Below are 18,260 nucleotides of genomic sequence, written 5' to 3' on the forward strand. Positions count from 1 at the left end.
TCTACGGCCGAGTACGCACCCTAATATTTAACCCTGATTTAAATATGCTCAACAGCAGTGGGATAAAGGCTCAACAATATCAAAGAATCAGTCTGCCTGTGTACAGTATGGAGTAGCACAGGACAGCAGATGGTCACAGAAAGCTTCTCTTTTATTGCCTTTTATCTGTGCTCATTAAAAAAAAAAGGCTCTTTTGAGGGAGAAAACCCTGAATACAGCCTCAGACCTCCATACACAAACTCCCTTATCTGCCTCTGCTGGTTACAAATTTGTCAGTAGAGGTTTATTGAATGAAAGTTTTCATCCAGTAAAGCATCCCAATTACGTGGCTGTGTTGTCCAGGTATGAATCAGTGACCTCCAAAACCTTAACAATAATGCCACTCAGTCCTTAAAGTGATATGTATTGAGCAGCCTGGAGAGTCATTCACCTCCAAAACCCAGACGAAGAGAGATAGAGGAGACAGAAACGAGTGGGAGAAAACTGTGGGCTGCAGCTGCAACCCCAGCACCTTTCATGGAATAAAAAATGCACCTCTTATCTCTGATTCTATGGCCTTGGCTTGATCCACACTGATCTAAAATGAGCATTATCCTGCTTCCCCCCCCGCCCGTCCGCAGCCATCAGTGGCATCGGCCAACACACAAGCATTAATTATAAATCCATTAAAAGGGCTAGTTCGTCAGCAATGCAGCCATTATCAGATGACATGTCATTATTTTCCTTCTTCGCCGTAGCAGGCGGATCCTGGCGGGTTCACGGGAACAAACATCTCATCTGTTTGAAAGGGGCTGGTTGGTGAACATATAATGCATGGTGAGTGGTTGAGAGGCCTCTTGAGGGCAATGCGGTGTCCAAAGCTGATGACAGTCATTGGGATATTAATTAAATACATTTATATGTCAGCTCCAAAGCATTATCTGCACTGGCCAACTCGACTCGGTGCTACGACACCAGAAAGCAGACAAAACACAAACTGAGGCAAACTGACAACGTATACTTCACATTTAGAAAGTTTGACTCAACTTAAATGGAACAAATCTACTGGCTGTATTGGATGTTTGTATGTTTAGGAGGTAACTTGTAGCAATTAATTGAATTTAATTTATTTATTTTTTAAATTTTATTTATTTGCACATTATAAAAACAGCAATGGAGAAAACAACAACATTCAAACAAGTAACAAGATTGTGCAGGAGAGGTTAGAAGCCAAAAAAAAAGTCTCTTAGAAAAGCTGATCATTCTTAAAAATTTCTTTTGAATTAGGAGAATCTTATTGAGATACGTGGGACAGGTTGCCGCCCAAACAGTATTTCAATAAATAACGTAAGGATAAATTAAGCAATAATAAAAAGTCAAGAAACAAGAATGATTTATCAATGAATGAACTCTGTTCTAGATGCCAACTGACTTCATGATTTTTTTACAGACAAGATCAATATGGGATTTCCAATTCAATTTTTCATCTACAATTGAGCCTCAGAGAACTGTTTCTACTCCCTTTACTTCCCTTACCTCTTGCAATTTTGGTTTAGTTTTTGTTCTTCGCTTTTATTCTTTTCTCCAATTTACTTAGAATGGACAAAATTTCAAATGTCTACAGCAAAAAAAACTGTTGGTTGAATTCATACCAAATTGGGTTTATAGATTGCCAGTGACCCAGAATGGATGTCTTGCCATTTTGAGAAAAGTAAGTCAAAGTTTAAATTTTTAATGAATTTTCTAAATCTTTTTTTTTTATATATATTTACTTAAAATGGGTGAAATTTCAAATTTCTGTAGCAAAAAAACTACTGGTTGAATTCACACCAAATGTGGTTTATAGATTGCCAGTGACCCAGAGTAGATGTCATAACATTTGGGGAAAAGTAGGTCAAATTTCAAATTTTTTATGAATTTTCTAAATCTTTTTTTTTTTTCCTATTTACTTACAGTGGGTGAAATTTCAAATGTTTATAAAAACATCAAGTTTGTTTCAATTTACTTCCGACTTGGCACATGTATAGAGGAAATTGATATGCTGTCATCAGCACACACCTAGACATGATGACATCAGCTGGATCGATGCCAAAATAAGCAATAAGCCAACTTGACTCGGTGCTACGACACTAGAAAGCAGACAAAACACAAACTGAGGCAAACTGACAACATATATTTCACATTTAGAAAGTCTGACTCAACTTAAATGGAGCAAATCTACTGTCTGTATTGGATGTTTGTATGTTTAAGAGGTAACTTGTAGCAATTAAGCCTCAGAGAACTGTTTCTACACTCTTTGCTTCCCTTACCTCTTGCAATTTTAGTTTTTGTTCTTCACTTTTACTCTGAGCAAAAAAAAAAAAAGCCAGCCCATTGTTGTTGTTTTTTTTCCCTTGAGCCTTCAGCTACATCACACTGTCTTCATTAGCAGGTAGAGTTTGTTCTCATGGAGATGCATTTGTTGACAGGTAAGCTCATTAGTGATAATGATTTGGTGTTAGAACTACAAGGACATTTCAAGAACGTATATATTTCCTCCAAGGCCCCACGGTCCTGTAATCCCAATGCGTCCTCATATCTACATGACAGGTTGTTTAACAGCGACGCACAGGATGACATATGTGAGTGTTTGTTTGCGCATCTATAGAAGAATGAATTAGCGCCCCTAGAGGCAGCAAGAGAAACTGCACAGAATGGAAAAGCAGGAAAAACCTGGTAGAACAGCTGATGCACACAGAAAGTGAAAATGACATATGACATATTCATTTTAGGATAAAATATGATATAATAAGGCAAGTGCTGTCATGTTTACAATCAACCGAAAATGTATGTATTTATTCCTACAAGATGAAGTCATGAAGTCAGGCAAGGGGTATTGATTTTGATTAGGTTTGTTTGTTAACACTGTAGCAGTAAAACTATTGGTTGAATTCATATCAAATTGGGTTTATAGATTGCCAGTGACCCACAATAGATCTGATTACATTTTGGGAACAGTAGGTCAAAGTTTAAATTTTTATGGATTTTTAAAATCTTTTTTTTTTTTTTTCCAATTTACTCATAATGGACATTTCAAATGTCTGTAGCAGCAGAACTATTGGTTGAATTCATAACAAATTGGGTTTACAGATTGACAGTGACCCAGAATAGATGTCAATACATTTTGGGAAAAGTAGATCAAAGTTCAAATTTTTTATGAATTTTTGCAATCTCTTTTTTCTCCCATTTACTTATAATGGGGAACATTTCAAATGTCTGTAGCAGCAAAACTACTGGTTGAATTCATACCAAATTAGGTTTATAGAGAATAGATGTCATTGCAGTTTGGGAAAAGTAGGTCAAAGTTAAATTTTATATGAATTTTTTTAAATCTTTTTTTTTTCTCCAATTTACTTGTAATGGGGTGATATTTCAAGTGTCTATAAAAACATCAGTTTTGTTTCAATTTACTTCAAACTTGTCACATATATAGAGGCATGATGACATCAGTTGGATTGATGTCAAAATAAGCAACAATACCTGTGAGGGGCGGAGTTTGTTGTGATTGGCACCACTTTATTGTTTTGTTTTGTGTTTTTATTGCTAAAATAATTCCTTTCAACATTTGTGACCCACCACTTATGAGGTACAATGCATTTATCTGCTGAGAAATTCCTCTGTATTTTGTCATTCTGCTTTCCACCTTCACTTCCCGTATTTAAATCCACAGGTTTGTCTCGCCTGCTTGAATGTGAATAAGGAAATTATTCTGATCTCAAGCAAAATTTTCTACAAGAACATTTTCTTATTTTTTGCATTTTTATGGAAATGTAAATTCAGGGAGAAAACAGTGTTTTTAAAATTTACTTTGACTTGCATGAGCGCAAAATATTTCAACTGGGAAAGAGAATATTCGGGGTTATTTTAAGGTTATTTCTTATTTATTTATCCAAGAAGGTCCTGTTGAGATTTGAAATCTCGTCTTAGAGGGAGTCCGGATCAAAATGGCAGCAACAAACAATCTCATGTAAATAAAAAAAAAACACACTAAATATATAAAAAGAACATAAAAAATGTGGTAAAAGAAGAATAAAAGATGAGTCAAGACAGAGGCAAACAGACCTTACCAGTGACATCCATGAATCACACTAGTCTACAGAGGTTTATGTAAAGCAGCAACACGTTTCTGTCATATTTATGAGTTAAAATGGAATGGAATTTGACAGAGAGGATGTGAAGTGAGGATTATAGACATGATTTTGGTGTAAAAGCAGCATCCAGGAAAGGTCTGGTCCTTAAAGAGCAAAGATGGACCTGGCTGTCATTCTGACTGTCATTCTACAGCTGATGGAACCACATGGGTCAGGTTTATTGTGGCAGACCTTCATAAAGCTCTGCCATACATAGATATATCCAGGGTGCAATTTGTCAAAAAAAAACAGAGGGGGGTTAGGGTTCGGGTAGCAGTTATATACATGAGGGTGCGGTCCATAACTAACGCAACTAACGCTGGCAAAAAAAAAGTGAAACTTTACAAACTTTCAATGTCCAACTCCTGAGTTCTATTCTATTATACAGCAAACTTCTAACCCAGTGCTTCCCAACCTTTTCTGGCTTGTGATCCCATTTTAACATCACAAATTTCTGGTGACCCCAGACATTCAAAACGGAAACTTTTTTTTTTGCTAAAATTTGTTTTTGATCATGTAATAGTTTGCTATACTATGTTGCAAATAAACATTAATTTTAGGCAACATTTAGTCTATATAATGTATATTATTATGGACAGAGGCAGTAAATCCAGGTGTAGATTACTGCACAAAGGGAGAATTTTATTTTCCTTGGTCAGGATATGTACAGTCAGTCCAGCTTGGATGTACAAGGCTGACAATTAATACTGAACAAACAAGAACTCAAACTATGAATTATGAAAGAGCTGCAGCATCTGAAACTGACCACAATGAACATTTGACACATAAACAGAACCACAGTGCTGCAGTTTCAGCTTCAGTTTGTCATGTCTTTAATGAATTGGGATTGTCTCTTTCAAGTTTTTTTTTTTTAATTTTTTATCAATTACTAGAAATTTTAGGCCACCCCAATTGAATTCCAGAGGACCCCACTTGGGGTCCCAACCCCAAGGTTGAAAAATGCTGTTTGAACCTGTATCCCCCGACTCCTGACCCCCTCTACTGCTCTATGGTCCCCCAACAAATGCTGGGTCCCATGAATTTGTCACATTTACCCCCACCCCCCAGTGCATGGGGACGTTTACGAATTCTGAGACTGCCAACAGTTCGGTTCAGGTGAACGTTAGTGCCAGTAATGTAGGATATAGGTGGAAGAAAACTGTCCCAACCCGCCTGTTATTTCAGTTGGTTGTCCCCCCCCCCCCAGCATGAAATTCATTGAGAAGCAGGGATGTAAAAACCAGAGGGGGGAGTTTGATCCCCCTCAACAAATCGCACCCTGGATATATCCATAAATTCCAGTAAAAAGTTCACTGTGCAAAAGGAAGCCTTATGTGAACTGTATCCAGAAGTATTGTCGACTTCTCTGAGGCATCTGGGGTTTCACGTTTTTATCAGCAGAAACATGGACACGCAGACAAATGCACCCCCACCGACCCCACCCCTACCCCCCCCCTCACCCCCCACCCCCACTGACTGAAGCTCCACTCCCCCGAGTCAAATGGACAATGCAATACTCACTCCACCTCAATGCAGTAATCTTAACCCATGTATCTTGTTTTTCTAGGTTTACTTTGTAAATATCCTTTTCTGCCTAGAGGCCTCTGTGTGTGTGTGTGTGTGTGTGTGTGTGTGTGTGTCTAGGGATTCACACAAAATCCGGAAAGAGCTGACTACTGCACTTTGGCATACTTCTGTAGTTTTGGTCAAGGAAGAGACTGGCAAAAACGGCAAATTGATAGGACCAGTATTTTGGGAGATATTCATAATTTTGGAATACAATAGGCCAGGGCTGTCAAACTCATGTTAGTTAAGGGGCCGCATTCAACCCTATATGATCTCAAGTGGGCCGGACCATTAAAATAATAAGTGAAAAAGTAAAATTAAATTATGATAATGTTTACACACACAAAGTTTCCTTAAAAATCTGAAAAACATCTTATCTTCGGAAAAACAAGGGCAATTTTAACAATATTCTGCCTCACTTTCTCATTTACACATGTGCATTACAACTTACATGACAATTACAAATCCATAAAACATTTAGGAACAGGCAGAATATTGGTACAATTACATTTACTTCTCTTAAGACATTTCAAGTTGGTCGTATTTGTTCAGGTTATTCACATTTTTTGTTTGTTAATATGAACACTTTCATGTAATTGTACTTTTTTTTACACTAAAACAAAGATCAAATCTACAGTTGTCATTATTTACACGTTGTTATGATAATATTTCACTGGTCTGAACCAATTGAGATTTAATTAGTCTGTGTGTGGAACCTGAATTAAAATGATTTTGACAGCACTGATTGATAATTTCCTCAGTGTCATTTTTGCATTTTACAAATTCATCCCGCAGGCTGGACTGGACCCTTTGGCCCCCGGGCCGCATGTTTGACAACTGTGCAATAGGCTTACAATCACATTACTATGGCCAGAATGCTTTGGCAGTGACTGCTGGACAAATGTGGTACAGCAGGCACAAATACACAACGATGAGTCAAAAAGAATTTACCTCCACTAGTGTCAGTTTTACTTTTAATTTACCATACCATGCCAGTTTTTCCTGGATTATGGTTAATTATGAATTTTGATCCATTCCCTACCCTCCATCACACATCACAAAAACTGTTGCAGCATTTTTTTGTTGTTGTTTCGTTCTGTTTTTTCCACATTCCTACTGACAGACATAGAAGAAAAATAATGAAAACATATCCTCCGTGGTGGACGTAATTACACGCAATGGAGAAAGCTGCACACAAAGTAAGCAACTGATTTTTTTGGTGATGAATATTTTAAAGCTTAGTTAAAGGCTTATATTTTTTTGAGCTTCTATGGGTGAGTCATGTAACTTTGAGCTGCAGATTACCAGGTCTCCATGACAACAGAGGACACTCGTGTGCATGTGCATTAAACATAGTTTCACACTTTCTGAAAAGGCAAATAACTGTAGATTGAGATTCTTTGGTCGAGCGGGAAAACATTTAATGACACGTAGGATTCGACAGTGTTCTTGTGTTTGTTGTCTTTATTTAAACACCACACAAGTGTGAAATGGTTGAAATAGTTTCTTAATTCCCTCTCATTTTATAACAGATAACAATGTTTCCTTCTTTATACAAGGCCAAGGAAAGGAATTGAGAGGGACAGAAAAAGTAAACTGAATTTCTTCTTGTTTTTTTTTTTTTCTTTTGTTTGTTTTACTCAAGAAAAGGCTTTAGATCAGACATGCAACTGTTCTTTCCAGAGCTCTAAGGTGTTTTATGATAAAAGTTTCCTTCTGTTCAAGCTGCTGGAATATAAGGGCTCAGATGTTCACTCAATCAACTGGGAAAGGGATCATATGTCTGTGCCAAATCATACTGTAGTTTGTTTGTGTAGCAGGTGGACTGTGTGCAAACAATAAAACCCGACCCAATGCAATTTGATTTTTTTTTTTGCTATGTTGTGCAGCATAGATAAGCTATAATCAAATGGCATCCTGGAGTGTAGCACAAGAAACAGGCAAATCATGCCTCGGGAAATCACACACAGGGCAATGCGGCTGTTAACAATGTTGTCCTCTTCAGGGTAAACATCATTTTGGCGTTTGTACTTGAAGGACTTAAACAGTGTGTGTAAAAATCATTCTGATCCAAGATGAGTCAATTTGTGTCTTCCTTCTATTAGAAAGAATGAAAGGACTAATTAGCGCCGTGCAGATGGCCACCTAAAATGAAGTGGTGCCTGATAACGAAAATGAACAAGCATTGAGATGAATTCAAATCCTCCTCCTATCTATCTACACAGCGCAATTTCTCCAGTTCTATAAAAAAAAAAAAAAATTAAAAAAAATCACAGTATAAGACCGCAGTGAAATAGGAAAATCTACATGTACAAAATTTGCCTCCGGCTTATCATAATTTCCTGATTCACATTCAGACATCTGAGCCTCAAGGCTAAACACAGGTTTGAAGCTGACAGATAGATGGAGAGTGGGCTGAGAGCACCTGAACCTTCACCTTTTTTCTATTTATAGACTGCCGTTCTGTCAATAACTCTCAGAGGCTGCGATGTGTCGATGCCACTTGTGACTTTGTACTGTTTTCGGTAGTTTCCTTTTTCTGGAAGGACTAATAATAATACCTACATTTGGGTTTCTGCTTTGTTATCCATCCTCATCTATATAAGGCTCCCTCATTATCCACACTGTGCTCTCATATTCACAACACCTGAGCTGTAATTTTTATCCTTGTTAGCTCCTGCAGACTAGAGCTGGTCTTCATTATGAGTTGAGCATGTTTACTTTAGTAGCGTGCTGTTTTTAAAATATGCTAAAACAGTCGGAATGACATAATTCCTACAATCTACTTTAGGCTTCAATTAAGCGTTTCTGTATTTTTCTGTATCAAATGGGTGGAACTGTAAGTAGCAATTTCCCCCCTTTTTTTTTTTTACTACTATAACTGTGGTTGTTTAAGCTGCCAGTGAACACACACTGGCACAAAACCTAAAAACTACAATATGAGAAAAGGAAGAATTCAAAGCCAAACACAAGAGAGGATTATACAGGCCTTAAGACTTCAGAAAGTACTCATATTCTTACTCCTCTTGGTGAACTTTTCATGCACCCAGGAGGAGAGTGATCTGAATTTTTTCTCTCTGTTTCGTATGTCTGAGGCTGCTTGTGAAAAACATGTTCACACGTTGATGTTGTGTTGTAACATACAGCGTTAAAGGTGGCATTGTGTGAGGAAAAAAAAGGAGGTCAGAGAAAAACGTAAACACTGTTACTCGTAAAACATTTGCAAATAAGGGTGTGTAGAAGCCAATAATGTAATAACAGCCGATAACGTAATAAATTTGCCAATTTTAAAATGTAATAGGCCAATAATGTAATACCTGGCCAATAATGTAATAAAAGTCCTGAAGTGATAGCGTAATAACTTTTGGGCAATAACGTTATAAGTTATTGGCTGGTTATTACATTACTGGCCTCGTAAAAAAAAAAAAAAAAAAAAAAATTTTTGCAAATGTAATAACTGAGCCAATAACGTAATTCACAGGTGTCAAACATGCGTCCCGGGGGCCAAATCCAGCCCCTAGGATGAAATTTGTGAAATGCAAAAATTACAACGAAGATATTAATTAAACTACAAAATAATAACGTGGAAAAAAATGAGCTAAACATTTACATAAAAGAAAGTAAAAGAATAAAATAAACAACAAAATGAGCAAAAACAGCTAAACTAATAAATAACAAAAACAACTAGAACTAATAATAAATCAACATGAACAAAATAAGACACAAACTGAACAAAAGTGAAGAAAAACTAATCAGTGGTGTCAAAATCATTTTAATTCAGGTTCCACACACAGTCCAATTAGATTTCAAGTGGGTCAGACCAGTAAAATATTATCATAATAACCTATAAATAATGATAACCCCAAATTCTCTCTGCTTTTTTGGTGTAAAAAAGTAAAATTACTTAAAAATGTTTACATTACCAAACTATACTTTTACAAAAAATGTGAATAACCTGAACAAATATGAACAAACAGAAATGTCTTAAGAAAGTAAATGCAATGTGACCAATATTCTGCCTGTTACTAAATGTTTTGTGCTATTGTAATGCACGTGTAAATGATAAACTGAGGCAGAATATTATTAAAATTGCACTTTTTTTTTCTTAAGACAATTCAAGTTGTTCATGTTATTCATTTTTTTACAGAACTTTGTAGATGTAAACCTGATCAGAATGTAATTTTCCTTTTTTTCCCTGTTATTATTTTACTGGTCTGGCCCACTGGAGATCAAATTTGGCTGAAAGTGGAACTGAACTAAAATGAGTCTGACACCCCTGACGTAATAAGTTACAACGTTATTGGCCAAAAGCTATTACGTTATCAGTTCAGGACTTTTATTATGTTATTGGCCAGATATTAAGTTATTGGCCTATTACATTTTAAAAATGGCAAATTTATTACGTTATCGGCCATTATTACCCTATCGGTTTTTATAACATTATTGGCTACTACGGGCTGTGTATCGGCAAGAATCTGGCGATACAATACAAATCACAATACTAGGATCACAATATCATATATCACAATATATCATGATACTGTTAGAAGGCAATTTTTTGTTTGTTTCTTTTTTCAAATAATTATTTCCTTGAAAAAGGAAATTACACCATAAATCTGCACAAGTACTAAACACATTTTTATTTGATCAGAACAGGATCTAATGCTATACCACAAAAATTTCCTGTGTTAAAACTTAAATTCTGTTTTACAGACATTACAGTTTAAGATCCTGTTCAATTGTTCATATTCTATTAGTTCAGAACTAACATCAGAACAGTATTTTTGTGCAATCCCAACAAAGGACCTATTATTTAATACAACAGTGTTAAATAATAATAAATAAAATATAAACAAAAAAGAAAAACAAAAAAACAAAAATGAACCTCCACCATATCTGCATTTGAATAAACACCTAAAAATATCAATACAGTACTTTTTAATATCTATACAGTATTGTGAAATGAAATATTGCAATATATTGCAGAACCGATATTTTCTTATACCCCTATTTGCAAATGATGTTCAAATTCTCATTTTACAGTTTTTCCTCATTTTATAAATATTGTGTTGTACATCCACAGTGAAATAGGAAAATCTGCATGTACAAGTTTAGCCTCAGGCTTAACATAACTTTGAGATTCTGACTCAAACCCCCGAGCTTCAAGACTGAGACTTCACACTGACACATTTATGTCTTGAAACATATGCCCTTTTTCGTCCACATTACTCTGGTGTTTTAACCTCATGATACTTTTAGTGATGCATACTGTTTTAGCTTCTAAACTTGCAACATGGATGAACACAAGCACAGACTTTTACAAACAAAGACAGAAACACTGATCGGAACGTACGAGTCACTGTGTATCCTCCTGTGATTCATCGCATCCCTTTTACGTGACCCTTTTTGGAAGAAAACAACATGTAACCAGCTGTTAGCTCAACACAGACGCTGAATTTTAACTTTTTCTGTCCATGGTGTTTTTGTTAACAGCTTTTGTGGTGTTAAATTCTGCTTTTTCACATAGTACTTCTAACCACATCAATAACAGGTGAGCTGTTAGACAAGCAATTTGCAAAAATTCCCATGTCCAGCACCATCATCTGCCTGCTTGTCATGTGATAAGTGTTTTAGACATCATAGAATGTTCAGATATTCAGCCTGAAATGTTGCTGTAAGACATTGGTGTTGATGTATCCTAACAAACCTGCGAGTTTAAACACAGGAGACCAGTGTCCATGTCGTGTCTCTACCTGAAAATAAACAGTGCATATTGTCATGATAACAACAGTTTTTCTGAAACTTATTTCAGCTGCAGTTTCATATTTACCTTAACCAAGGTGGTTTTCTGCCTAACATGTTAACTGTGACTTTACCACAGCCCAAATGCAGCAGTTATTTATACACTATGATTGTCTATTCATGCCTCAGTAAATACATATTACTGACTAGACTTCTTCCTTTCTATGCTTTATCGTCTGACAGGTTTTCCCTGGATCATCTCTGGACCTGCTGCTGTGGTCCTGCTTCTCTCCTGCCTTCATCATCGTCATCATTTATCCACATACTGTATTTTCCGGACTATACAGCACACCTGAATATGAACTGCACCCACCAAATTTTAAAAGAAAAAAATATTTGTACATATATAGGCTGCACCTGACTATACGTCGCTGGTGTCCACGTTGTAACATGAGACATTTACACAGAAAGTTGGTAAACAGAAAGATTATTTAAATATTTATTTCCATACCTTAACTACTTTTTTCCAAACAGTGCCTGGAACACGGCAGTAAAACAGCAGGAAAATGGCTGGTTCAAAAACCCAGAAAAGTCATTGATCTCCATCTTCATCTTCCTTCTGCTCATTGAAACCACTGCAGTCGTCTTCTTCAGTGTCGGAGTTGAACAGCCTCAGAAAGGCTCCGTCACACTCCTTCTCAGTCTCTCTTCCATTGTCACTTCCACGCTGCAGCTCTATTTCCTTCTTTACAGACACATCAATTGCTTTTAACTTCAAAGCTGCATCATATGCATTTCTTCGTGTGTTTTCCATGATGGGGGTTTGTGCATGACACACAAAATGATTGTTAAAAGTTAAGCTTAAAACTTCTCCTCTTCCACCTGTCTGTCACTTTTGCGCTTTCTGCTAGAGCGCCCCCTGAAGGCCGTTAGCCCATATAAATCTATAATTGAGCCGAATCGTTGTATAATGCTGCGTTCCAGGCTGGTTTTTGAGCCCGTAAGTCACGACTTCAAACCACGACTCACAACTTTGTAACGTTCCAGGCAAGCCACACCAAACTGCCTGAGCGCAAGGAATTGTGGGAGCTAGATGTAAACAAACCAGCAGAGTGGACAGTACGTTATGTTCATTTACAATCATTTCTATCCCCAAAGGTGTTTGCTCTTTGCTCATTTGAGGGAAACAGAGAAGGAAAAATGACACATAAGGCAAGAGAAGCTGTTACACCTTTTATGTTATGTTATTTGTATATTTGGATACGTATTTGGTATTAATTTATTCTTTCACTCAATGGACTGAAAACTAACTAATGCTAGAGCAGCTGCTGATTATGTAGAACATTTGCAGATAATGTCAGAGCAATACCTTGTTTTAATGTCAATCTGCATAAACACCACATACATGGGGGCTGCCATTGCTGTGTGACGTCAGAACTCAGAACTGGGAGAACATGGATCTAGTATGAGTTCACAGGTGGGAAGTCACAGGTTTGACTGACATTCTAGTGCCTTTTCACTGGTAGACGGTTGGAAAAACATGAGTTAGGGGTTGCCTGGAACGCAGCAAAAGCTGCAAGGTTCAAAGCGTGAGAAAAAAGTAGTGGCTTATAGCCTGGAAAATACGGTAGTTGTGGTAGTGTTGATTATAATTTTTTTGTTTTTGTTACAGTCATCATGTAAGCTACTTATTTGACCCTTTACTACATTCTTTTCTTAAGTGGTTTTGTACCTAAACCCAACCATATCTGTCTGTTTGGGTTATGAATATATGTGATAATGTCATATAACTTATTTTTAATCCAAACCAACTTGTTTTTGTGTCTAAACCAAACAGTAACCTTGGCATTGTTACAGCCTAAACAGTTAAGAATTATTTTTAACACAATTAATATTTTGTTTTTTGGTAAATTTCTTGCCTTTTTGTCTCTTTGGGAGCTCCTGCCAATCGAGGTACTCTGTTTGAGTTTGAGGACGTCTCTACTGTTAACACGCCGTCGTGGCTCAAGATCACATATTTTGGCGAAAGGTCAAAAAGATGCTTTGTACAAAAACAAGGCAATTCAACAGACACGAGGGCACCTGCAGTGTCTGGTGTACTTTTAACTTGTTGTACCTTATTTTGTGCTCTGAGCTGACAGCATGACAGGGAAGGGTAAAGTGTTGAACTCACACAGACTGTGGAAACAGCAGATTGGGTTAACACGGCTCCTCTGTATGAACCCTCAACACCCAGACTGACATTATGGCCAACCTGCACAGTATGATAAAAAGGAAAAAAAAACAGAATCTGGCTGTTTGGCTGCAGATCTCTCATTGCTGAAGTCAGTCTCCAGATGGCAGTGGACAAGAGGACACATGACCACATCTTTCTCTGCCGTCCCCACTGTGAGAACGATGACAGTGTGTTCGCTGTGAGCGGTGACAGATTGCCGGAGAAGTTTTTCTAAATATGGTAAACTCGGCTTCATATTTGACATGAACAGAACATATGTATCATACACAGTGGTGGGAGTAACGTGTTGCAGAAGTAATGCATTACAGTAACAGATTACTTTTTGCGGTAACGTGTAGTGTAAAGCATTACTAATCAGTTTTCAGTAATATTTTGCTTGGTACATTAGTCGATGGGCCAAGACCAGATATTTAGGATATTGGTACCACCCAAGGGGGCAAGTTCTAGTGATGCATTTTGAAATGGCCTATATCTATAGAAAATATTTTGCTATGATATCCTTTCCAGAGTAGTAGCTTAGTCCTAGCTATCAGCCATTGAATAAACCCACTGTAAGGGACAAAATCAGAGGTCATAAAACGTCATTTGAATGTATGGAATGTTAATACCAACACAGATTCACCACATTCATGGCCAGGTCTTTGTTATTATCAAAGATCTGAGTTACATATAAACCAGAATAAACAGTTTCGACTGTAGATAAGTGCACACTGCAGCGTTACACATATAGCAGTCTGGTTGATGACTAGTCTGTCCTCTAAGCTAAGTTTAATTAAGACTGAGTGAAGTAAGGTGGTAAAGTGAATGTGAGAGAAAGGATGTGGATGTAGTGTTCGAATGGAATGAAAACACGTATACTACTTTCTGAAAGAAACAATCAGTTGTAACATCTTTCTATAAAATCTGAAAAGTAGAAGCATAATGTAATGTCATAACCTTATCTCGGACCAATTCCACTAGCATTTTTACAGGAAAAGGTGGAATAATTCAGAAATACCACCATACACCATCAAGCGTAATGATACATTTTTTGGAAAAAAAAGAGGTACCATATAATCATGACTAAGCTACTCATTTGGAAAGGCTATCATGGTTTAATACACACATACACAGGGGTTGGACAAAATAATGGAAACACCTTAAAAAATCAACAAAATATAATTTAATATGGTGTAGGTCCGCCTTTTGCGGCAATTACAGCCTCAATTCTCCGAGGTATTGATTCATACAACTTGTGAATTGTTTCCACAGGAATTTTAAGCCATTCTTCAGTTAGAATACCCTCCAACTCTTTTAGAGACGATGGCGGTGGAAATCGACGTCTTACTTGAATCTCTAAAACTGACCATAAATGCTCAATAATGTTGAGGTCTGGGGACTGTGCCGGCCATACGAGATGCTCAACTTCATTAGAATGTTCCTCATGCCATTCTTTAACAATTCTAGCTGTATGGATTGGGGCATTATCATCTTGAGGTGAAGGTGTTTCCATTATTTTGTCCAACCCCTGTATGTCCTACTAACAAAATGGCACCACAAAGGTTTTGTCCCTTTTAGTGGCACCACTACCTGGCCTGGCCCATGGACTACAAGGTCAATTGCGCTTGCGTTACAACACACTTTTCACACATAATTTAACCCATAAAGACCCAGTGCTACTTTTGTGGCAGTTTCTCTATATTGCTCCAGTCTTAAGTGATTTATCATCATTTATTGGAATATTATCCTCTTTATTTAAAGTGTTTCAGCATAAATTATGTATTTTCCTATATTTAATTTGGTGATCATGTAGATGTTCATAAACCCCAGAGTAAATTCAAAGGTTATTACATTGAGAAAAAAAAAAAAAAAAAAAACATTTTCAGCAAAAATATCATCAACTAAACATTAAAATATGTGTCGCCATCCATTGTCATTGACCCAGCTCCATGGGTTTTACTGGTGAATCAATGCTGTAGAAGATGACAGTGTTTCCATGGTAACTACGGAGCCTCTGAACGTCCAAATGGGTCATATCTGATGGCCAATAACTGTATTTTACACCAATTATTTACATGTATTGATAGGATTAGTGGATCAACAGGTCGATGGTGGGTCTTTATGGGTTAGTTGCTCAAATAAAAAAAAAACAAAAAAAAAAAACAGCAAGACCGTGAGACATTATGGAATCAAATATGCATCTAAAGTTCTATTTCCTGTTGGTGTTCAGCCAATGGGTGAAGACGACAGAAGACAGTCCATTGTCCACATGGACGTATGCTCATTTCTAACCCTAACCCTGTTTTACAGAAGCTAGTTAGCATGATCCATATTATCAGCAATGACAAGGTAAGCTAATATTTCTATGACTAGTTAGAATTTTTTATCAACTGTCGATTTATCTACTGGCATCCTTGGTGCTGCACCTGTTGGAACATGTAAAATGTTGAAAATAATGCAAGCGTTCCTATGATTTGAACATCATAGACCGTAGTGTTACTTACTGAGTTATCTGTCCACATGTACTTCAGGGTGCAAATTTATGTATTTATGTGTCCTAAGGCTGTCCTATATCTTGTATTGGGGGGGGGGTTCTACTACAAATACGTCATTTATGACAAGTCTGTATGTAACTCAAAACTAATACAGCAGTCATGTAACGCACTACAACTCTGAGACAGTAATACTGTAAGGTGAGGAATTACTTTTAAATGACAGTAACAAGTAATCTGTAATGGATTTGGAAGTAACTGATCATACGTACACTTTTTGCAGCTGCAGGTCAGACTGCTGCGATCCTTGAGGAGTCTTAATGAACATAATCACCACCTGTCAATCAAACAGAAATTCGTCTGAGTAAATAAAACTCAGAGGAAGCCGTGCCTTTGTAACTCTTGACATATACCATAATTGCACTATTTTTTTACAGCTTTTCACTGGATCTGGTATTGTTGGATTTGATGATCATTTCATGACTCTCCCTGCCACCATCATTACTGCAGTGAACTCTGCCAAGAAGCCACGAGTGGGGAAAAAAGAAATGCTTTCTGAAGAAATTACAGGGTGAAAGTGTGCTTGAAGGCAGAGCAGCCACTCTGCCAAGCAAGTGTTCTTTCTTCTTCTTTTTTTTTTTTTTTTTTTTAAGAACACTGTCCTACCTTCAGGAAACAATGCCTCAGGCTTTTAGTGTTGCTTTGGTGATGAAAATTATGTTGCTTTTCATAAGAATGGCTCCTGAATGATACTTAGCGTGAATGTCATTTTATTTTTCCCATGATTTATAACCCACAAAGTAACCCATAGCACACTGGGTTTATTGCTTTCATTTTCCAGGAAAATCATGTATTTTTTGCGAGATAGGAAATAACTGCTTTCACTAGTGATGGTGGACATATTTTTATATGAGGAAAATGAGTCTGATCTGACCAAGAGTACCTCAGTAGAGAAGCACACTGTAAAAAATGACTGTAGAATTAACACCAAAAAGTTGTAAAATTGCAACATAAAAAAACTATAAGTGACAATTCAATGCAAAGTTGTTTATTTGAAAAGATTTTTGTGTTAACGATTAAATCAAATACAGCTGTAGTTTTTACAGGAAGAGTATGTGAACAAAACCAGATTTGGATGTAGAAATGGTGTATTTATATTGTTTTTAGAAAATAAAACTGTAAATTGAAAAATGTTAAATCTACATGTTTAAAATGTTGAATATACATGTTTAAAATATTAAATCTACATGTTTAAAATGTTAAATCTACATGTTTAAAATATTAAATCTACATGTTTAAAATGTTAAATCTACATGTTTAAAATGTTAAATTTACATGTCTAAATTGTTAAATTTACATGTTTAAAATGTTAAATCTACGTTTAAAATGTTAAATCTACACGTTTAAAATGTTAAATCTACACGTTTTAAATGTTAAATCTACATGTTTAAAATGTTAAATTTACGTTTAAAATTTTCAATCTACATGTTTAAAATGTTCAATCTACATGTTTAAAATGTTAAATTTACATGTTTAAAATGTTAAATCTACATTTAAAATGTTAAATCTACACGTTTAAAATGTTAAATCTACATGTTTAAAATGTTAAATTTACATGTTTAAAATGTTAAATTTACATGTTTAAAATGTTCAATCTACATGTTACTCCGTATATATGTTTACAGTTGGATGTGTTTTTTACAGTATTGTTCTGGAAACCACAGCTGCCAGTTTTTTTTCCGTAAAAACAATAGGATTTTTTTTACAGTGTACCTCAGTAGAGAAGCACATGTTAGAAGCATCGTGTAAACTTGCAATGCATCTAATCTGTGTGATAACAATAGTGCGTGGAACAGTGATGAGAGTGCTTCTATTATAAAGGAGAGGAAGCCATCTGGTAAAACATGAACTGGAAACAGCACAAGCAATCAAGACCTTGTTGTCAGCTGCTTTGGCAAAGAATATACATGGACGCTGATCAGTCCAGCAGCCTGAAGGTGAGCGCTACACGAAACATGGAGTGGCAAGAAGGAAACTGACACAGAAAACAGATGCCGACACAAACACCAAGACACACAGAGGATGATCAATTGTGTC

Source organism: Sphaeramia orbicularis, chromosome 17, assembly GCF_902148855.1.
Source record: "Sphaeramia orbicularis chromosome 17, fSphaOr1.1, whole genome shotgun sequence".
Classification (NCBI taxonomy): Eukaryota; Metazoa; Chordata; class Actinopteri; order Kurtiformes; family Apogonidae; genus Sphaeramia; species Sphaeramia orbicularis.